Source organism: Dasypus novemcinctus, chromosome 28 (assembly GCF_030445035.2).
Source record: "Dasypus novemcinctus isolate mDasNov1 chromosome 28, mDasNov1.1.hap2, whole genome shotgun sequence".
NCBI lineage: Eukaryota > Metazoa > Chordata > Mammalia > Cingulata > Dasypodidae > Dasypus > Dasypus novemcinctus.
Window position 1 is genome coordinate 10,335,898 of NC_080700.1, and position 23,573 is coordinate 10,359,470.

Sequence of the window (23,573 nt, forward strand, 5' to 3'; positions counted from 1 at the left end):
TCACTTTCTCTCTTCTTTGCCTTTGTGACTTTGGTCAACTCAATGGATGTCCCTCAGTTGGTGAATCCTGACTTCACAGGTATGCCTTTTTGGAGAGGCTTACCTTAGCTGGAAGAAGGGAGCAACTAGGGCAGGGGTTCTTAACAAGAGGTCCATGAGTTTGAATTGAAATTAAAAAAACATTCTTTGGGAATGTAACAGTTCAGGTGTGATATATTTATTAAATAGTACACAGCATAGTGTAGTCTGAGTATTGGGTCCATGTTTTTCACCTGACTGGCAAAGGGGTCTGTGGAAGAAAAAATATAAAAAATCCCTGATTTAGAGATTAGGCAGTGTATGATTTTTCATTTTTCCCTTCTTTGTGCCATTAACCTGTTAGCTGTTGACAAGTGCTAGTGGTTGGAATTTTATTGTAGTATCAGAATCTATTGTAGAACAAAAGTTGATGAAAAGAGAGCCCTAGAAATGAAAGCAAACTGGAGGCTTTATCAGGTAATGCACTTTCAGATGGAGCAACAGTCTACCCAGCTTCTCTGTGGGAAGTGTTGGTGGAAAAATCACTCCCATCAAATGTGGTGTCTCCTTGTGCCTCTTCCAGGGCCTCTTCAGAATACATGCTAAAGTACTTTAGACATGTTAAGTAAACATGAAAGGGGAGTTCCTAGTATTCAAATGAGGGGTGTACTTGAGTGCACTCATTAGATAGCATTTTGTTAATTAGGTGGGTCTGTTCCCTGCTGAAAGCTTTTCTTTGCTAAATTCTCACTATTTGAGAGATGCTTACAGGACAGCCTATGTCTGGTGGTTGCCCCAGTGTGCACCTTCAGTTTCAACTGAAATCTCTGTGTGAGGACTCTGAAATTAGTGTCACCCCACTGGCTTCAGGTCTTCTGCTCCCTACACTAACTCATCTTCATCAAGAAGTCAGCACCACTGATTCCTCCTTAGGGTCCAAGCAATGAGGATGCAAAGATAATGAAGAGACCACAACCCCTCAGCTTTTCAGGAACTCATGCTCCTTTGGGGCAACCATGGATAGACAAAATATAATTGGTGTGGAAAAGCATTTTGTGTGTGCAGAGGAGGGATTATTGCCTGTTGGGGGCAGCTGAGAATGCTTCCTGGGGCTGTGGTGTGGGATGGGTTTTTTTTTAAATTAAGGTAATAGATCACAAGAAATGTTACATTAAAAAAACATTAAAAAACTAAAAAACATAAGAGGTTCCCATATAACCCACTCCCAACCCCCTACCACATCATTTTTGTAAATTGTATTTTTTGAAGATATATACATCACAAAAAAATGTTACATTAAAAAATATAAGAGGTTCCTGTATACTCCCCACCCCTTACCCCACTCCTCCCACACCAACAACCTCCCCCATCGTTGTGGCACACTCATCGCACTCAGTGAACACATTTTGGGGTTTTGAAGGCTAAGAGAAAGGGAGGAAGGAGCCTTTAGCTCATATGGCTATCTGACTCTCTGTGTGAATTGTAGCTTTCAGGTTGGGGGGCAAGAAATAAGGACATCACACAGAAGCAAGTTTTCTAAGTTTATTTATAAAGCATTTGAAATAGAACTTTTTTTTTTCAAATTTATTATCGGTGTTGCCAAGCTTGCTAATAAGTATGCATCTCTGAAGATGCATCATTAGTTGCAGGTGTCAAGACATCTGTTTGTGATCTAGTTCCCCTGTATGGTCTGTCTTCCTCTCAAAGGCATCATAAATACTCTTTACACACTTATTCTTTTTGACTGGTTAATCCTCAACCACTTAGCCAATCATAGGATTCTGCTTTATCAAGTGTAACTTTTCTCAACCTTAGCCTTCTCTGCTAATCTTTTGTAAAAATGATTAGCTGTCTTTGTGACTGATCTCTACTTCCTTTCCTTATTCTTGCTCTTGCTTTTTCAGTAAAGTCAACAGAACAATGTCCTCCTTGTGGCAAACTGAAAAGGTGCAGAAAGTTTAACCTCTTTAAAGGAAATGTCAGCCCAGGAAGAGACTATGAAGTGATTGAAAATGACCACTAACACATAGCTTATGTCAGGGCTGTTGAATAGTCAGTGTTCAACTTTCCAAGTCTTATATGACTTCAAGATAAGGAAAATTAATGCTAAGTATTTCGTGATAGAATGAGGATGAATTTATTCTTGTTCATAGTATAAAAGGCACTTCCCATTGTTCTGCTCAAAACTAGTTAAGGAGAGACCTCTAGGCAATCAGGGGTGAACTGGAGGTCTGAGTTTGTGTACTATTCATTCATTTATTTAAAGAGTTTTCTTTTTCATACAATGCTTTTTTATTGTAGTAGTGAATATACAGCACAAAATCTCCCATTTAGCCAGTTTATATAACACTGTCTTATAGAGATAGGTCATATTTTGTTAACCATTTAACAGTTGAACATTTTGGTTTGTTTACATCTTTGGGCTATTATTCATAAAGCTGTTATCAATCTAAGGATTAGCATCAGCATATGTTTTCTCTTGGGAAGATTTCTAACAATGAGCTTGCATGGGTCACATAATAACTCTATGTTTAACGTTTTCAGGTACTGCCATACGATTTTACAAACTTGTACCAATTTCCCTTTCCACTAGCCATGTAAGAGGACTCTACATCCTTAACATCCTCATGAAACTTCTTACTACATGATTTTGGATTTTTTACATTCTAGTGTAGGTTACATGTAATCATATTGTGAATTTTTTTTCATGGGACAGTCATTACATTTGGTGAATACATTTTGGAGCACTATAGTTTACACTTTCCCCCATTCCACTCAGTGGGCCATGGCAGGACATACAATGTCCAGCAACTGTCCCTGCAATACCACCCAGGACAACTCCAAGTCCTGAAAATGCCCCCACATAACATCTGTTCTTCCCTCTCCCTGCCCTCAGCGCTCCCGTGATCACTGTCTTCATGTCAATGAGACAGTTTCTTCAATAGCTAGAGTCACAATAGTTCATAATAGAATACCAATAAGTCCACTCTAATCCATATTTTATTCCTCTATCTTGTGGACTCTGGGATGGTGATGTCCACTCCACCTCTATATTGAGAGGGGGCTTAGACCCACATGATTGATGGATGTGATTCTCCTGCTTGGAGTTGTAGGCATCCTCATTTCCTAGTGTGGTGGTTGGCCATCTTCATCTCCCTGTTAGCTGACCTGGGTAAGTCCAATGAACCAGAGAGTAAGAATTGCAAATCTGCTGAGGCTCTGGGCCCAGCTGGCACATGGCCAGTCCAGAGATTCAAGTCTCTTGGGTATACACCAACCCCAACACCAATCACAGGTTCAATAAAGGTGACAGAAGAGGTGTGTGTAGAATGGCCATATCTGAGTCCTACTCCATCTCACTCGGGAACACAATTTCCAAAGTAGGACCCACTGACATTGCACTGAACTCCAGAGCCAACTGCCAGATTACATTGTATTTACACTCTCTCCCAGTCCATTCAATTAATTAAGGTAGCATATATACATGTACTGCACCTGTCCCTGCAATATCACTCAGGACAACTCCAAGTCCCAAAATGCCCCCATATCACATCTCCTTTTCCTTTCCCTATCTTCAGAAAGCCCTGTGGCCACTGTTTCCACATCAATGATATAATTTCTTCTATTTCTAGAGTCACAGTAATTCTATAGTAGAAAGCAGTGGTCCACTCTAATCCATATTTTATTCCTCCATCCTGAGGACCCTGGGTTGGTGATGCCCATTCCACCTTGTAATTGAGAGGGGGCTTTGATCCCACATGGATGGTGGATGGAATTCTCATACTCACAACAGTAGACTCTCATTTTTTGATGTTGTGGTTTCCCATCATCCCCTCCCTGTCAACTGACCTGGATAAGTCCAAGAAACTGGAAAGTACATGCTTCCACACCACTGAGGCTCAGGGCCCAGCTGCCACATGGATAACCCAGAGATGCAAGTCTCCTGGACATATGCCAACCCCAGCAGCAACCACAGGTTCACTATAAGGGACAGAAAGAGCATGTGTAGAAAACTCATACCTGAGTTCCACTTCATCACAGGCAGGAGCACAAATTCAAAAGTAGGGCTCAGTGGCAAGGCACCTAACTCCCAAGACATCTGCCCTGACCACAGGACCTGAGTATGTCCAGAGCCCTCAGGAAAACCACTACCATGGATTGTAACTACTTTAGCAGACTATGAGATCCTGCTGAGATGTGCATAAGCATAACCCATCTGATGACCACCCATTTCATTTTAGTCTCTTAGCTGTATGATCTCATTTGTCTTTACCATTTCACCCTTTTATTCAAGGTCTTTTTCTGGTTGCATCACCAGCCAGTGCTTGGTAGTAATCCCTCAGTGCCAGGGAGGCCCATTCCCAGGAGTCATGCCCCATGCTGGAATGAAAGAAAGAGAAGAGGAGAGAGTGAAACAAAGAAAGAAAGAAAGAGAGTGCTGGGATCAGGGTTCTGCGAGCAATCACTCCTCAGACAACTTTATTTTCTACATGTGGCATTATATATACTCCAACTATCGAGATAACAAGCAGTGTAACTACACATTAACAAGACTCATAAATTAAAGAACTTATCTCAAAGTACAAAGATTTAGTATTCCTTTCAAACTACAAAGTGTATTTGCTTGTATTTTTCCCTGGCCGGGACAGCTCTATCCTGCTGACTGGAAAGGCTTAATTGCTGCATTCCTATGTTAAAAGCGTAGCCATGGAAACAGCATGTCTCCCTTTGTGACATACCTTAGTTTCCAACACTGATAGGGTCATTTAATTCTCATGAGCACTGTATGACACAGGTAGTAGTATCATTATCCCTGATTTTCAAGTGAGACCGGCTTGTGGATGAGTGAACAACCAAATTTCCAAAGTTCTCATGGCTGATAAGAGAAAGTCCATGTTCTCAAACCTCCTCACATGTCAAGGCTGAGAAGGGGTAGAAAGTCTATTTTCTCAAACCTCCCCACCCACACTCATGACCTGTAAAGAAAGGTGACTCCTTGGGACATGGTTATAATAGTGGTGATTTATAAAATACTTACTCCATTGTCCAAGGCCTTGGATATAAGTTTACTATTTTTAATCCTCATAAAAACTTAAAGCATGGTTATAACTTTTCTTTTCTGCTAGGATTTAGCTGATTCCAATTCCCTGAAAAGGAAGACAACTCACAATGTTAACATTCTTCCTAAAAGCACATAGGACTTACATTTTAGGGTGGCTCTGAGAATCCAATTCTATGAAGGACCCTACCTCACCCAGCATCAAAGGCATGTTCAGCCAGCCTCAGCACTTCCCTAGTCAGCAGTGAAACCTCAGGACTATGTTGATAGGGCAAGGGTAAAAATCTGACTAGGTTTCCAAAAAATTACAACTATGTCATTACCCAACTCTGAAATGCAATTATCAAAATTTGTCTGTGTGTAACCTAAGAAAGCACTACTGAACATTAATCCCTTATTCCTTACAATTCCTAAAATGCTCAGTCATAACCACCTATATTCTTCCATTGAGAAAGCAGATTCAATGAGTTTAAGAGGTTTAAAGATCATCAGAACAAACCTCTGAACCCTAAAATAATCTCATATTACCTGAATTAATGCTATAGAAATTTATTAACAAATGCAATGTCAGAAGGCCATGTGAGAGGTTCAAGGAAGAGAAATCAAGCAGCAAAAACTCCCTGAAGGGCCCTTTCCAAACAAAATGCTGATTCTGCTCTGGCACTTTTGAAGAAGATTTTTCCTCTTCACCAGAAGCAGGCAGGCCTGTCAGCTGAGGAGCTGCACACCTAGGAACACCACATATCCACGGAGAAAGGGAAACCTGTGTAATTCTCTCACTTCAGTATGTGAAAACTCACCCATAAGGATGCCTTGGGCTCACTCAGTGTCTCCTGTACTGCTATGTGGAACAACTCCAAATGATGCTTTCAAGAGACTTTGAAAAGCATGTTGGTTTTAAAATCAGCTCTGCCACCCACTAGCCATTTGACTTTGAATGGTTTACACCTTCTGTGTCTCAATATCCCCATCCATAAAATGAAAACAGTAGAATAAGCACATACTAAAAGATGGCTGCTATTAATTATTGTTGTTGTTCAGAAAGTCTTGTCCAACCCAGGGCCTATCCCTTTCTCATAATGTCCTTATATCATAGTATATATGATAGTATTCCTCCATTGAAAGGAAAATTATAATTTCAAACAAGCTCATAATAAAAACAATAAGAACCTAGATTTCTCAAACCAAAAGACCATTATTTCATAAAATAATGTATGGGCACTAAAAAACAGCAATCTCTCACAGAATTTAAACTCAGCAGGAGGAAGCTAATTTAAATAATTAGTTTAAACTAATTTCAACAAAATAATGCATTCTTAGTGTTTGATGTAGCCATAGTAGACATTCTCCCATTAATGGATATCTATGGTTTTCACTTTTTAAAGATAAAATCAGTGTAATTTCACTGATTGTTTTTCATAATATTTCAGATTAGTTTTATTATCAAATAACATCCCATTCAAAATATCAGTTTAACTTCTAAATTGATATTAGAAGCAAAGAAAGGATCATTAATTTAAATAATGATACTTTAAAAGGAAGGAAAATATCATTAATTTAAATATATAGTGATGAGTTGGGGGGCAACATTTTCACCAAATTTCTTTAGAGGCACAGAATATTAATTAGCAACAGGGATAGCTAATATTTAATACACACCAATTAAGCATTTCAGAAACCCAGATCAGGTAACAGGGAGGTGAATATGGCCAACCACCACACCAGGGAACTGAGAGTACCTACAACTGCAAGCAGGAGAATCACTTCCATCAGCCATGTGGGATCTAAGTCCCCACTCAATTTAGAGATGGAGTGGACATCACCATCCCAGGGTTCACAAGATGGAGGAATAAAATGTGGATTAGACTTACTGGTATTCTACTAAAGAACAATTGTGACTCTAGCAGAAGAAGAAATTGTATCACTGATGTGGAAACAGTGGTCACAGTAGTTGCTGAGGGCAGGGAGAAGGAAGAAGAGATGTGATGTGGGAGCATTTTTAGGACTTGGTGTTCTCCTAAATGATATTGCAGGGACAGATACTGGATATTATATATCCTGCCATAACCCACTGACTGGATTGGAGGAGAGTGTACACTACAATGTGAACTATAATCCATGTGGTGCAACAGTGCCCCAAATGCAATGAATGTGACACAATGATGAAAGGGGTTATTGATGAGGGAAGAATTGGGGTGGGGTGGGGTATGAGATATATGGAATATATGGGAACCTCTTTTTTTTTTTTTGAATCATTACTTTTTTTCCCCAAAATTCTACTCAATTTATTCATTTTTTAAGATATTACATTCAAAAAATATGAGGTCTCCATTCACCCCCACCGCCACCACCCCACCACTCCTCCCACAGTAATACTCTCCCCCATCATCATGACACATCCATTGCATCTGGTGAGTAAATCTCTGGGCATCGCTGCATCCCATGTCCCATGTTCCACACCATAGCCCACATTCTCCCACATTTCATCCAGTGGGCCATGGGAGGACATACAACGTCCGGCAATTGTCCCTGGAGCACCACCCAGGAAAACTCCAAGTTCCGAGAATGCCTCCACATCTCATCTCTTCCTCCCATTCTCCACACCCAGCAGCCACCATGGCCACTTTTTCCACACCAATGCCACATTTTCTCAATTATTAACCACAATAGTTCATGAATAGAATATCATTAAGTCCACTCTGATCCTTAGTGTATTCCTCCTTCCTGTGGACCTTGGCTTGATTGTGTCCATTCCTCATCTATATCAAGAGGGGGTTTAGATTCCACATGGATATTGGATGCCATCCTCCTGCTTTCAGTTGTAGGCACTCTAGGCTCCATGGTGTGGTGGTTGAGCAGAAGCACAAGCTCAAAGAAGGGCCAACTGGCATGGCAGTGAACCCCATCTGCCATGACCCTAGAACCTGTGGGTCTCTTTAGCCCTCAAAAGGACTGATATCTGGGGTTGTATCTACTTTATCTGTCTCTGAGACTCTGCTCAGGTGTGCTTAAGGGCAATCCTTCTGACAACCTCCAGACTCCTTTTTAGAGACTCATAGCCATATGAACTCATTTGTCCTTTCCCTTTCCCCCTTACTTTAGGTCAAACAGCATTTTTAACTCCTGTTATTATATGTAGACAGGGACATTCTGCTGGTCCATGTTGAACCTTTATTTATTTATTTATTTTTTTATTCATTTTTAAAAAAATATTACATTCAAAAAATAGGAAGTCCCAATCAACCCCACCGCCCCCACCCCCCACTCCCCCCACAGCAACACTGTCTCCCATCATCATGACACATCATTTGCACCTGGTAAGTACATCTCTGGGCATCGCTGCACCCCATAGTCAATGGTCCACATCATAGCCCACACTCTCCCACGTTCCATCCAGTGGGCCCTGGGGGGATCTAAAATGTCCCGTAGTTGTCCGTGAAGCACCACCCAGGATAACTCCAAGTCCCGAAAATGCCTCCCCATCTCATCTCTTCCTCCCATTCCCCACACCCAGCAGCCACCATGGCCACCCTTCCAACACCAATGCCACCTTTTCTCTGTGGACCTTGGATTGGTTGTGTCCATTGCACATCTATGTCAAGAGGGGGCTTAGATTCCACATGGATACTGGATGCACTCCTCCTGCTTTCAGTTGTAGGCACTCTAGGCTCCATGGTGTGGTGGTTGACCTTCTTCAACTCCATGTTAGCTGAGTGGGGTAAGTCCAATAAATCAGAGTGTAGGAGCTGAAGTCTGTTGAGGCTCAGGGCCTGGCTATCATATTGTCAGTCCAGAGATTCAAATCCCCTAGATATAACTTAAGACCCCGCACCAACTACAATTCCAATAAAGTAGCATGAAAGTCTTGTGAAAAGAGATCCCATCTGAGTCCAGTTCCATCACCCAGAAACACCAGCTCCAAGGAAGGGCCACCTGACATGGCAGTGAACCCTATCTGCCATGACCATAGAACCTGTGGGTCTCTTTAGCCCTCAAAAGAACCAATACCTGGGGTTCTATCTACTTTATCTGTCTCTGAGATTCTGTTCAGGTGTGCATAAGGGCAGTCCTTCTGACAACCTCCAGACTCTTTTTTAGAGACTTGTAGCCATATAAACTCATTTCTCCTTTCCATTTCCCCCTTATATTAGGTCAAACATCATTTTAAAGTCATGTTATTATATGTAGACAGGGATATTCAGCTGGTCTGCATTGAACCTTTAATTCAAGGCCATTTTCTAGTTACGTCATCAGCTGGTACTTGGTAGTGATCCCTCAGTGCCAGGGAGGCTCATCCCCAGGTGTCATGTCCCATGCTGGGGGGAAGGCATTGCATTTACATGCTGAGTTTGGCTTTGAGACTGGCCACATTTGAGTAACACAGAGGCTGTCAGGAGGGAACTCTTAGGCACAGTGCTGCTCTAGGCCTTGTTCTTATTTCAGGTGTATAGGCTCACAAGCATAGTCATTAGTATCAGGGGCTCACTGTTGGACCCTCATTCCTTCCTGGTCCTTACCATTGCACCTGGGGGACTGCAGCTGCTCCCCTAGGGACCACGACAGAGCCCCCCCTGGCCAGGAACCCAGTATCCCCCCAGCTGTTGTTTTTAATTTTTTCCACTATGAGTATATCCAAACATTTCCATGCACCCTGGACACATGCCCTGTATAACTCCCTGTCAACCATATATCACCTGTCAATAATATCCTATACCGGTATTCCTCTGCTGCCATTGATGAATCACTCTGTGATCCAAAACTTCCTGAAAAGTGAAGCCCAATATAATGTCAGGTTCCCTTACTAGTAAAATGGAATATAGCAATGAGTTTAAAGGTTAGATATAGAATATATATTGATTTGGAAAAATTCTACATCCTATCTTTTTCTTTTCTTTTTTCCTAATTATTGAGCTTCTCTTCACAAGAGCCTTAGATCACAGTAATTCATGTATACAATATACAGTACTCCCACATATCCATTATAAAACCTTTTCCCTTCCACAGCAATGATCCTTTAACTATTCATATCATATTTACTGAAACTGATGTAGAGATATTGAGACAATAGCTTTCAAACAAGGTAACATTTGTGTTTACATTGTGGTTTATACTCTAGGCTATACAGTTTTCTCAATTTTTTAGTTATCCTATGTTTTACATTATGGTTTACATTATTAGTCTGCCATCGCCTATATGTTTTTGGTGTAATATTACATGTTTTATATCCATCCTTGTGTGCTCTTGTGAAACACTTGTTTTGCCCTCACAGTTACTTTGGTTCCATCTATTCAATATCTATTTCCCCCTCTCCTTGGGGCCCATAGTGACAGTCAATCTTCATTTCTTGAGGAGCCATGTTCAGTGATACTTGCAACAGTGTTGAGGGCTTGACTTGCTCAACTGCCCTAATGCCCTGGGAGCTACACTTTCTCTTGAGAGATACGGTTCCCTCTATTTGATGGCATTAGTCCTCCCCAGGATGTGGGTCTACCTTCACTCTCATCATATGGGTCTCTACCCAATGGTATAACCCACTCTGGCAAAAGGAGCATTCAGATATTCCCTAGGATTCTGTCCTGCGTCAGATTATCTCCTTTGAGTATCTTAAACAGGTAACTTTTCTAATTATATTTTGAAAAGGTTTTCGCAGCATTTTACTTTCAACCAACACCTCAGAATCTCCTATATTCATATGTTGCCCTTCCCTCTCCCCAATTTCTTGGGCAATATTACCCATCCGCCCATCCCTAGCACCCCTCAAACCCACAAAGCCCCACCCAAAGGTAACACTATGCCCCCATTTTATCTCTTTCTTGTGCACATACTTATCACCAGTTTATCATAGATTTCACCCATTTAGATGTCAGCTTAAATCCTTCCTTTACCCCCTGATTTCCTGTAAGCCTATCTTCCACTCTCTACCTCTCTGAGGCAGCTTGCTTATTTCATATCATTGAGGTCACGTAGTATTTGTCCTCCAATGCCTGGGTTGCTTCACTCAACATAAGGTTCTCAAGATTCATCCACGTTATCACGAGTGTTTGTAGTGTATTTGTTCTTAAAGCCGAGTAGTATTCCATTGTATGTTTTTTTGTTTTTTGTTTTTTTTAAATATTTATTTATTATTATTATTTTTTAATTGCATTAAAAAAATATATGAGGTCCCATTCAACCCCACCGGCCCCGCCCCCCACTCCCCCCACAGCAACACTCTCTCCCATCATCGTGATACATCCATTGTACCTGGTAAGTTCATCTCTGAGCATCACTGCACCCCATAGTCAATGGTCCACATCATAGCCCAGACTCTCTCACGTTCCATCCGGTGGGCCCTGGGGGGATCTACAGTGTCCCGTAATTGTCCGTGAAGCACTATCCAGGACAACTCCACGTCCCGAAATCGCCTCCACATCTCATCTCTTCCTCCCGTTCCCCACACCCAGCAGCCCCCATGGCTACCGTTCCCACACCCATTCCACATTTTCTCTGTGGACATTGGATTGGTTGTGTCCATTGCACACCTATGTCAAGTGAGGGCTTAGATTCCACATGGGTACTGGATGCACTCTTCCCGCTAGACACTCTAGGCTCCATGTTGTGGTGGTTGACCTTCTTCAACTCCATGTTAGCTGAGTGGAGTAAGTCCAATAAGTCAAAGTGTAGGAGCTGAAGTCTGTTGAGGCTCTGGGCCTGGGTGTCGTATTATCAGTCCAGAGATTCAAATCCCCTACATATATCTTAAACTCAGCACCAACTACAATTCCAATAAAGTAGCATGCAAGTCTTGTGAAAAGAGATCCCCTCTGAGTCCATTTCCATCGCGCAGAAACACCAGCTCCAAAGAAGGGCTATCTGTCATGGCAGTGAACCCCTTCTGCCATGACCGTAGAACCTGTGGGTCTCTTTATCCCTCAAAAGATCCAATACCTGGGGTTGTATCTACCTTATCTGTCTCTTAGACTCAGTTCAGTTGTACATAGGGGTATTCCTTCTGACAACCTCCAGACTCTTTTTTAGAGACTCACAGCCTTATAATCTCATTTCTCCTTTCCATTTCCCCCTTACATTAGGTCAAACCGCTTCCCGAAGTCATGTTATTATATGTAGACAGGTATATTCTGCTGTTCCGCATTGAATCTTTAATTCAAGGTCATTTTCTAGTTGCTTCTTCAGCTGGTATGTGGTAGTGATCCCTCGGTGCCAGGGAGGCTCATCCCCGGGTGTCGTGTCCCACGCTGGGGGGAATGCATCACATCTACACGCTGAGTTTGGCTGTGAGAGTGGCCACATTTGAGTAACATGAAGGCTGTCAGGAGGAAACCCCCAGGCACAATGCTACTCTAGGCCTTGTTCTTATTGCAGGTGCATAGGCTCAAAAGTGTAGCCATTAGTATCAAGAGCCCACTGTTGGGCCCTCCTTCCTTCCTGGTTCTTGCCGTTGCACCTGGAGGATTGCCACTGCTCTCCCAGGGCCCACAACAGTGACCCCCCGGCCAGGAGCCCAGTACCCCCCCCAGCTGTTGTTTTTAATTGTTTCCACTATGAGTATATATAGACATTACCATATACCCTGGGCATATGCCCTGTATAACTCCCTGTCAACCATATATATCCTGTCAATAACATCCCATATCAGTATTCCTCCGCTGCCATTGTTGAACCACTCTGTGATCCAAAACTTCCCGTAAAGTGAATCCCAACATAATGTCAGCTTCAGAAGAGTCTTAGATCACCAAAATTCATATATACAATATACAGTATTTCCCCAGGTCCACCATAAAACCTTTTCCCTTCCACAGCAATAATCTTTTAACTTATTCATATCATATTTCCTGAAACTGATGTACAGATTCCAAAACTATAGTTTTCAAACAAGGTAACATTTGTGCTTACTATGTGGTCCATACTTTAGGTTGTACAGTTTTCTAAATTTTTTAGTTATCCTATGTTTTGTCTTATGGTTTTCATTATTAGTCTGTCGTCCCCTATATGTTTTTGGTGTAATATTAGCTGTTTTATATTCATCCTCGTGTACTCTCACATAACTCCTCTTTTGCCCCCTTATTTACCTTTGTTCTATCCATTGCACGTCCATTTTCCCCTCCCCTTAGGGCCCACAATGCCTGCCAATCTAATGCCCTGGGAGCCGTCCTTTCTCACGAGAGATACAGTTCTCTCTATTCGACGGCATTAGTCTTCCCCAGGATATGGGTCCACCCCACCCAATGGTAGAACCCACCTTGGCAAAATGAGCCTTCAGCTATTCCCTCCGGAGTCCGTCCCGCATCAGACCATACCCCCTGAGCGTCCTAACCAGGTGACCCTCCTACTTATACTTTGATACGTTTTACTCAGCATTTAGTTCTCAATGAACTTCTGGCACTCTCCCATGTTTGTATGTTGCCCCTCCCTCCCACCTATTTCTTGGACCATATTACCCCTCTTCCCATCCCCAGCCCCCCTCAAACCCAGAAAACCCCACCCAAAGGTAACCCCTTGCCCCCATTTTATTCCTTCTTTGTGCTCATACTTACCCCCAGCTCATCACAGATTCCACCCCTACAGACATTAACTCACATCCTTCCTCCACCCCCCGATTTCCAGTAAGCCACTTTTCCAGACTCTAGCTCTCTGAGGCAGTTAACTTATTTCATCTCATTGAGGTCATATAGTATTTGTCCTTCAATGCCTGGGTTGCTTCACTTAACATAAGATTCTCAAGGTTCATCCATGTTATCACGTGCGATTGTAGTGTATTGGTTCTTACAGCTGAGTAGTATTCCATTGTGTGTATATACCACATTTTATTGATCCACTCATCTGTTGATGGACTTTTGGATTGATTCCAACTTTTGGCGATGGTGAACAATGCTGCTATGAACATTGGTGTACATATATCGGTTTGTGTCCTTGTTTTCAAATCTGATGGGTATATACCCAGCAGTGGTATTGCTGGGTCATATGGCAAATCTATGGATAATTTTTTGAGAAACTGCCAAACTGTCCTCCAGAATGGTTGGATCCTTCTGCATTCCCATCAGCAATGGATGAGTGTTCCCCTTTCTTCACATCCTCTCCAGCATTTGTATTCTACTGTTTTTTTCATGGCTGCCAATCTTATGGGAGTAAGATGGTATCTCATTGTAGTTTTGATTTGCATTTCCCTGATAGCTAGGGATTTGGAGCATTTTTTCATGTGCTTTTTAGCCATTTGTATTTCTTCTTTGGAGAAGTGTCTGTTTAAATCTTTTTCCCATTTTTTAAATGGGTTGTTTATCTTTTTGATTCGAGATCTATGAGTTCTTTATATATGCAAGTTATAAGTCTCTTATCAGATATATGGTTGCCAAATATTTTCTCCCATTGTGTGGGTTCCCTTTTTACTTTCTTGACAAACTCCTTTGAGGTGCAGAAGGCTTTAATTTTGAGGTAGTCCCATTTATCTATTTGTTCTTTTGCTGCTCGTGCTTTTGGTGTGATATTCATGAAGCCATTTCCTATTACAAGGTCCTGTAGATGTTTCCCTACACTGCTTTCTAAGGTCTTTATGGTCTTGGCTCTTATATTTAGGTCTTTGATCCATCTTGAGTTGATCTTTGTATAAGGTGTGAGATGGTAATCCTCTTCCATTCTTCTACATATGGCTATCCAGTTCTCCAGGCACCATTTGTTGAATAGGCCATTCTCTCCCAGTTGAGAGGGTTTGGTGGCTTTATCGAATATTATATGGCTATATACATGAGGTTCTATATCTGAACTTTCAATTCGATTCCATTGGTCTGTGTGTCTCTCCTTATGCCAGTACCATGCTGTTTTCACTACTGTAGCTTTGTAGTATGTTTTGAAGTCAGGAAGTGTGATTCCTCCTATTTCGTTTTTCTTTTTCAATATGTCTTTAGCTATTCGGGGCCTCTTTTTATTCCAAATAAATTTCATAGTTAGATTTTCTAGTTCCTTAAAGAAGGCTGTGTTGATTTTTATTGGGATTGCATTGAATGTGTAGATCAGTTTTGGTAGGATAGACATCTTAATAATATTCAGTCTTCCTATCCATGAACAGGGAATTTTCTTCCATTTATTTAGGTCTTCTTTGATTTCCTTGAACAATCTTGTATAGTTCTCGATGTATAAGTTTTTTACATCTTTAGTTAAATTTATTCCTAAGTATTTGATTTTTTTATTTACTATTGTGAATGGTATTTGTTTCTTGATTTCCTCCTGATCTTGCTCATTATTGGTGTATAGAAATGCTACTGATTTTTGCGCATTGATCTTATAACCTGTGACTTTGCTAAACTCATTTATGAGTTCTAGGAGCTTTGTTGAAGATCTCTCAGGGTTTTCTATATATAGGATCATGTCATCTGCAAATAATGAAATTTTGACTTCTTCCCTTCCAATTTGAATGCCTTTTATATCTGGTTCTTGTCTCAGTGCTCGAGCAAGTACTTCCAAGACAATGTTAAATAGGAGCGGAGACAATGGACATCCTTGTCTTGTTCCTGATTTTAGAGGGAAGGATTTCAGGATTTCGCCATTGTAAACAATGTTGGCTTTAGGTTTTTCATATATACTCTTTATCATGTTCAAAAAGTTTCCTTGTATTCCGATCTTTTGGAGTGTTTTTATCAGGAAGGGGTGCTGTATTTTGTCAAATGCCTTTTCTGCATCTATAGATATAATCATGTGATTTTTTTCCTTCAATCTGTTTATATGGTGTATTACATTGATTGATTTCCTTATGTTGAACCATCCTTGCATACCTGGGATAAATCCCACTTGGTCATGGTGTATAATTCGTTTAATGTGTTTTTGAATACGATTAGCAAGTATTTTGTTAAGTATTTTTGCGTCTAGGTTCATTAGAGAAATTGGTCTGTAAATTTCCTTTCTTGTGGTGTCTTTGTTTGACTTTGGTACTAGGGTAATGTTGGCATCATAGAAGGAATTAGGCAGTGTTCCTTCCGTTTCAATTTTTTGGAATAGTTTCAACAGGATTGGTGTTAGTTCTTTCCGGAATGTTTTGTAGAATTCACCTGTGAAGCCATCTGGCCCTGGGCTCTTCTTAGTTGGGAGATTTTTAATGACTGATTCTATCTCTTTGCTTGTGATTGGTTTGTTAAGATCATCAATTTCTTCTTTCGTCAGTATGGGCTGCTTATGTATTTCTAGGAATTTGTCCATTTCCTCTAAATTGTCATTTTTGTTGGAATATAGTTTTTCAAAGTATCCTCTTATGATAGTCTTTATGTCTGTGGGGTCAGTGGTGATATCACCTTTCTCATTTCTTATTTTGTGTATTTGCATCTTTTCTCTTTTTTTCTTTGTTAGTCTCGCTAAAGGTTTGTCAATTTTGTTGATCTTCTCAAAAAACCAGCTCTTGGTCTTGTTTATTTTTTTCAAGTGCTTTCTTATTTTCTATTTCATTTAGTTCTGCTCTTATCTTTGTTATTTCCTTCCTTCTTCTTCCTGTTGGGTTACTTTGTTGTTGTTTTTCTAATTCCTTCAAATGTGCAGTTAATTCTTCAATTTCTGCTCTTTCTTCTTTTTTGATATATGAATTTATGGCTATAAATTTCCCTCTCAGTACTGCTTTTGCTGCATCCCATAAATTTTGGTATGTTGTGTTCTCATTATCATTTGTTTCAAGGTAGTCATTGATTTCTTTTGAGATTTCCTCTTTGACCCACTGTTTTTCTAAGAGTGTGCTGTTTAATTTCCAAATTGTCGTGTGAAGTCTGGGTCTCTGTCCCTTGCAAATTTCCAGCTTGACTCCACTGTGGTCAGAGATATTGTTTTGTATGATTTCGATCTTTCTGAATTCATTAAGCTTTTCTTTGTGGCCTAGCATATGGTCAATCTTGGAGAATGTTCCATGTGTGCTTGAGAAAAATGTATATCCTGCTGTGTTTGGGTGTAATGATCTATATATGTCTATTAGATCCAGCTCTTCTAATATACTATTCAAATGTTTTGTTTCTTTAGTGATTCTCTTTTGAGATGTTCTGTCCAGAGTTTATAGTGGTGTATTAAAATCCCCCACTATAAGTGTAGATGCATCTATTCTTTCACTTAGTTTTTCCAGCATTTGCCTCACATATTTAGAGGCGCCCTTGTTAGGAGCATAAATATTTATGATTGTTCGATCTTCTTGACAAATTGTCCCTTTCACTAATATATAGTATCCTTCTTTGTCTCTCACAACTGTTTCACATTTAAAGTCTATTTTGTCTGATATTAATATAGCTACTCCTGCCTTTTTTTGGTTGTTGTTTGCTTGTATGATTGTTTTCCAGCCATTCACTTTCAACCTCCATGAGTCTCTGGGTCTAAGATGTGTCTCTTGTAGGCAGCATATAGATGGGTCGTATTTCCTTATCCAGTGTCCCAGTCTGAATCTTTAGATAGGTGAGTTTAATCCGTTGACATTCAGTGTTATTACGTTTAGAGAGTTATTTATGGTAGCCATATTTTGGTTGGATTTGTGTTTGTTATATTTTGTTTGTATTATTTTATTTTCCCCTTCTATTTTTGTCTTTCTTGTTGCTTTTACACTCTCCTCCATCTCTGACTGTCCTGTTTTTTCCTTTCTTCCTGCAGAATTCCCTTAAGAATTTCTTCAAGGGGAGGTTTCTTGTTGATATACTCTTTCAGTTTCTGTTTATCTGTGAATATTTTGAACTCTCCATCATTTTTGAATGCTAGTTTAGCTGGATAGAGTATTCTTGGTTGGAAATTTTTTTCCTTTAGTACCTTGACTATATCATACCACTGCCTTCTTGCCTCCATCGTTTCAGATGAGAAATCAGCACTTAATCTTATGGAGTTTCCCTTGTATGTGATGGTTTTCTTTTCTCTTGCTGCTTTTAGAATTTTTTCTTTGTCTTGAGCATTGGATAATTTGACAAGTATATGTCTTGGGGTGGGCCTGTTGGGGTTTATGACCAGTGGAGTGCGCTGTGCTTCTTGGATATGTACATCTGTCTCTTTCAGTAGATTTGGGAAGTTTTCATTCATTATTTCCTGCAACACTCCTTCTGACCCCTTTCCCTTCTCTTCTCCTTCTGGAATGCCTATAATACATATGTTTGAGCGTTTTGCGTTATCATTCAGGTCCCTAAGTCCTATCTGGATTTTTTCTACCTTTTTATTGACCACTTCTACTATCTGTTTGATTTGCAATGCACTGTCTTCCACATCACTAATTCTCTGCTCTGCCTCTTCTAGTCTGCTGATATTTGCTGCAAGTGTATTTTTGATTTCTTGAATTGTGGTGTTCATTTCCATCATATCTGTTATTTTTTTGCGCATGTCTGCAATTTCCCCTCCAAGTGTTGTCTTCACGCTGTTAACCTCTTTCATTACTTCATCAAATTTGTCAGTGATAAATGGTCTGAGATCTTTCATTGCTTGTGCGAAGTCCTGCCCCCCTTCCTGATTTTCAGTTTGTTGATTGGGTTCAGCCATGTTTTCCTGATTACTGGTTTGGTTTGTAGATTTTTGTTGCTGTCTTGTCAACATTTTTTCTTGACGGGTTTAATCAGTTCCTTAGCTTCTTTGTCTAGTCTTGGAGATTAATTAGCTGTTGTTTTTGCGTAAGTGTTATATCTTCTCTTTGTCACTTTGTTCTTCTTATTCCAATTTCTTATTGCTAGTTAAGCTCAATCATTGTTGCTAATTCCACTCCGGGAAATCCATCCAAGACAAACTGCTGTACAATGAATCCTAGAGCAAGTTCATGGCAGTCAAACCGCACACAGGGGGGCCCGCGCGGTGCCTCGACCTGGCCCAGCTCACCACGACCGGATCCCGAACACCCCGAGCTCAGAGAGGTGCCGCTGCGCCGCGCCCATTGTATGTTTATACCACATTTTGTTGATCCACTCATCTGTTGGTGGGCATTTGGCTCGATTCCAACTTTTGGCGATAATGAACAATGCTGCTATGAACATTGGTGTGCATATATCGGTTTGTGTCCTTGTTTTCAGTTCTGCTGGGTACATACCCAGCAGTGATATTGCTGGGTCATATGGCAAGTCTATGGTTAGTTTTTTGAGAAACCGCCAAACTGTCCTCCAGAATGGTTGGATCCTTCTGCATTCCCACCAGCAATGAATGAGTGTTCCCATTTCTTCACATCCTCTCCAGCATTTGTATTCTTCTGTTTTCTTTCATAGCTGCCAATTTTATGGGTGTAAGATGGTATTTCATTGTAGTTTTGATTTGCATTTCCCTGATAGCTAAAGATTTGGAGCATTTTTTCATGTGCTTTTTAGCCATTTGTATTTCTTCTTTGGAGAAGTGTCTATTTAAATCTTTTCCCCATTTTTTAAATGGGTTGTTTATCTTTTTATTTTCAAGATATAGGAGTTCATTATATATGCAAGTTATAAGTCTTTTATCAGATATATGGTTGCCAAATATTTTCTCCCATTGTGTAGGTTCCCTTTTTACTTTCTTGACAAACTCCTTTGAGGTGCAGAAGGCTTTAGTTTTGAGGAAGTGCCATTTATCTATTTGTTCTTTTGCTGCTCATGCTTTTGGTGTGATATTCATGAAGCCATTTCCTATTACAAGGTCTTGTAGATGTTTCCCTACACTGCTTTCCAAGGTCTTTATGATCTTGGCTCTTATATTTAGGTCTTTGATCCATCTTGAGTTGATCTTTGTAAAAGGTATGAGATGGTAATCCCCTCTCATTCTTCTACATATGGATATCCAGTTCTCCAGGTACCATTTCTTGAATAGGCCATTCTCTCCCAGTTGAGAGGGTTTGGTGGGTTTATCAAATATTATATGGCTATATATATGAGGTTCTATATCAGAACTTTCAATTCGATTCCATTGGTCTTTGTGTCTCTCCTTATGCCAATACCGTGATGTTTTCACTACTGTAGTTTTGTAGTATGTTTTGAAGTCCGGTAGTGTGATTTCTCCAATTTTGTTTTTCTTTTTCAATATGTCTTTGGCTATTTGGGGCCTCTTTCCTTTCCAAATAAATTTCATAGTTAATTTTTCTAGTTCCTTAAAGAAGGCTGTGTTGATTTTTATTGGGGTTGCATTGAATGTGTAGATCAGTTTTGGTAGGATAGACATCTTAATAATATTCAGTCTTCCTATCCATGAACAGGGAATTTTCTTCCATTTATTTAGGTCTTCTTTGATTTCATTGAACAGTTTTGTATAGTTCTTGGTGTGTATGTTTTTTACATCTTTAATTAAATTTATTCCTAAATATTTGATTTTTTCATTTACTATTGTGAATGGTATTTGTTTCTTGATTTCCTCCTGATCTGACTCATTAGTGGTGTACAGAAATGCTACTGATTTTTGCACATTGATCTTATAATCTGTGACTTTACTAAACTCATTTATGAGTTCTAGAAGCTTTGCTGTAGACCTCTGGGTTTTCTATGTATAGGATCATGTCATCTGCAAATAATGAAATTTTGACTTCTTTCTTTCCAATTTGAATGCCTTTTATATCTGGTTCTTGCCTTAGTGCTCAAGCAAGTCCTTCTAAGTCAATGTTAAATAGTTGGGGAGAATGTGGGAATCCTTGTCTTGTTCCTGATTTTAGAGGGAAGGATTTTAGGATTTCTCCATTGTAAACAATGTTGGCTGTAGGTTTTTCATATATACTCTTTATCATGTTCAAAAAATTTCCTTGTATTCCAATATCTTGGAGTGCTTTTATCAAGAAAGAGTACTGTATTTTGTCAAATGCTTTTTGTGCATCTATAGATATAATCATGTGATTTTTTTCCTTCAATCTGTTTATATGGTGTATTACATTGATTGATTTCCTTATGTTGAACCATCCTTGCATACCTGGAATAAATCCCACTTGGTCATGGTGTATAATTCATTTAATGTGTTGTTGAATATGATTAGCAGGTATTTTGTTAAGGATTTTTGCGTCTAGGTTCATTACAGAAATTGGTCTGTAATTTTCCTTTCTTGTGGTGTCTTTCTTTGGCTTTGGTACTAGGGTAATGTTGGCATCATAGAAGGAGTTAGGCAATGTTCCTTCTGTTTTGATTTTTTGGAATAGTTTCAGTAGGATTGGTGTTAGTTCTTTCCGGAATATTTTGTAGAATTCACCTGTGAAGCCGTCTGGCCCTGGGCTCTTCTTACTTGGGAGGTTTTTAATGACAGATTCTATCTCTTTATTGTGATTGGTTTGTTGAGATCATTAATTTCTTCTTTTGTCGATATAGGCTGCTAATGTGTTTCTAGGAATTTCTCCATTTCCTTTGAATTGTCATTTTTGTTGGAATATAGTTTTTCAAAGTATCCTCTTATGATAGTGTTCATTTCTGTGGGGTCAGTGGTAATATCACCTTTCTCATTTCTTATTTATTGTATTTGCATCTTCTCTCTTTTTTTCTTTGTTAGTCTTGCTAAAGGTTTGTCAATTTTGTTGATCTCAAAAAACCAGTTCTTGGTCTTGTTTCTCTTTTCAACTGCTTTCTTATTTTCTATTTCATTTAGTTCTGCTCTTTTCTTTGTTATTTCCTTCCTTTTTCTTCCTGTTGGATTACTTTGTTTTTGTTTTTTTCTAATTCCTCCAAATGTGCAGTTAGTTCTTCAAATTTTGCTCTTTATTCTTTTTCGATGTATGAATTTATGGCTATAAATTTCCCTCTCAGTACTGCTTTTGCTGCATGCTATAAATTTTGGTATGTTGTGTTATCATTATCATTTGTTTCAAGGTAGTCATTGATTTCTTTTGAGATTTCCTTTTTGACCCACTGTTTTTCTAAGAGTGTGCTATTTAATTTCCATATCTTGGTGTGAACCCTGGGTCTCTAGCCCTTGCAGATTTCCAGCTTCACTCCACTGTGGTCAGAGATATTATTTTGTATGATTTCAATCTTTCTGAATTCATTAAGCCTTTCTTTGTGGCCTAGCATATGGTCTATCTTGGAGAACGATCCATGTGCACTTGAGAAAAATGTATATCCTGCTGCGTTTGGGTGTAATGATCTGTATATGTCTATTAGATCCAGCTCCTCTAATATATTGTTCAAATATTTCATTTCTTTAGTGATTCTCTTTTGAGATGTTCTGTCCAGAGTTGATAGTGGTGTATTAAAATCCCCCACTATAATTGTAGATGCATCTATTTTTCACTTAGTTTTTCCAGCGTTTGCCTCATGTATTTAGAGGCATCCTTGTTAGGAGCATAAATGTTTATGATTGTTTGTTCTTCTTGACAGATTGTCCATTTCTCTAATATGTAGTATCCTTCTTTGTCTCTCACAATTGTTTCACATTTAAAGTCTATTTTGTCTGATATTAATATAGCTACTCCTGCCTTTTCTTGGTTGTTGTTTTCTTTTAAGATTGTTTTCCAAATATTCACTTTCAGCCTCCATGAGTCTCTGGGTCTAAGATGTGTCTCTTGTAGACATCATATAAATGGGTCATATTTCCTTATCCAATGTCCCAGTCTGAATCTTTTGATAGGTGAGTTTAATCCGTTGACATTCAGGGTTATTACTTTCAAGGTATTATTTATGTTAGCCATATTTTGATTGGACTTGTGTTTGTCATATTTTGTTTGTTTGTTTTTTCTTCTCTTTTTGTCTTTTTTGTTGCTCTTACACTCTCCTCCAACTGTGTCTGTCTTGTTTTTTCCTTTCTTCCTGCAGAACTCCCTTTAGAATTTCTTGAAGGGGAGGTTTCTTGTTGGCATACACTTTCAATTTCTGTTTATCTGTGAATATTTTGAACTCTCCATTGTTTTTGAATGCTAGTTTTGCTGGATAGAGTATTCTTGGTTGGAAATTTTTTTCTTTTAGTACCTTGACTATATCATACCACTGCCTTCTTGCCTCCATGGTTTCAGATGAGAAATCAGCACTTAATCTTATGGAACTTCCCTTGTACGTGATGGTTTTCTTTTCTCTTGCTGCTTTTAGAATTTTCTCTTTGTCTTGAGCATTGGATAATTTGACAAGTATATGTCTTGGGGTGGGTCTGTTGGGGTTTATGATGATTGGGTTGTGTTGTGCTTCTTAGATATGTACATCTGTCTCTTTCAGTTGATTTGGGAGGTTTTCAGCCATTATTTCCTGCAGAACTCCTTCTGACCCCTTTCCCTTCTCTTCTCCTTCTGGAATGCCTATAATACATTTGTTTGTGCATTTTGCATTGTCATTCAGTTCCATATGTCCTAGCTCGATTTTTTCTATCTTTTTTTTGATCAATTCTACTATCTGTTTGATTTCCGATGTATTGTCTTCCACATCGCTAATTCTCTGCTCTGCCTCTTCTAATCTGCTGTTATTTGCTGTGAGTGTATTTTTGATTTCTTGAACTGTGGTGTTCATTCCCATCATATCTGTTATCTTTTTGTGTATGTCTGTAATTTCTCCTCCAACTGTTGTCTTCATATTGTTAACCTTTTCCTTTACTTCATTAAATGTGTCTGTGATATATGTTCTGAGATCTTTAATTACTCGTGTGAAGTTCTGCTCCCCTTCCTCTT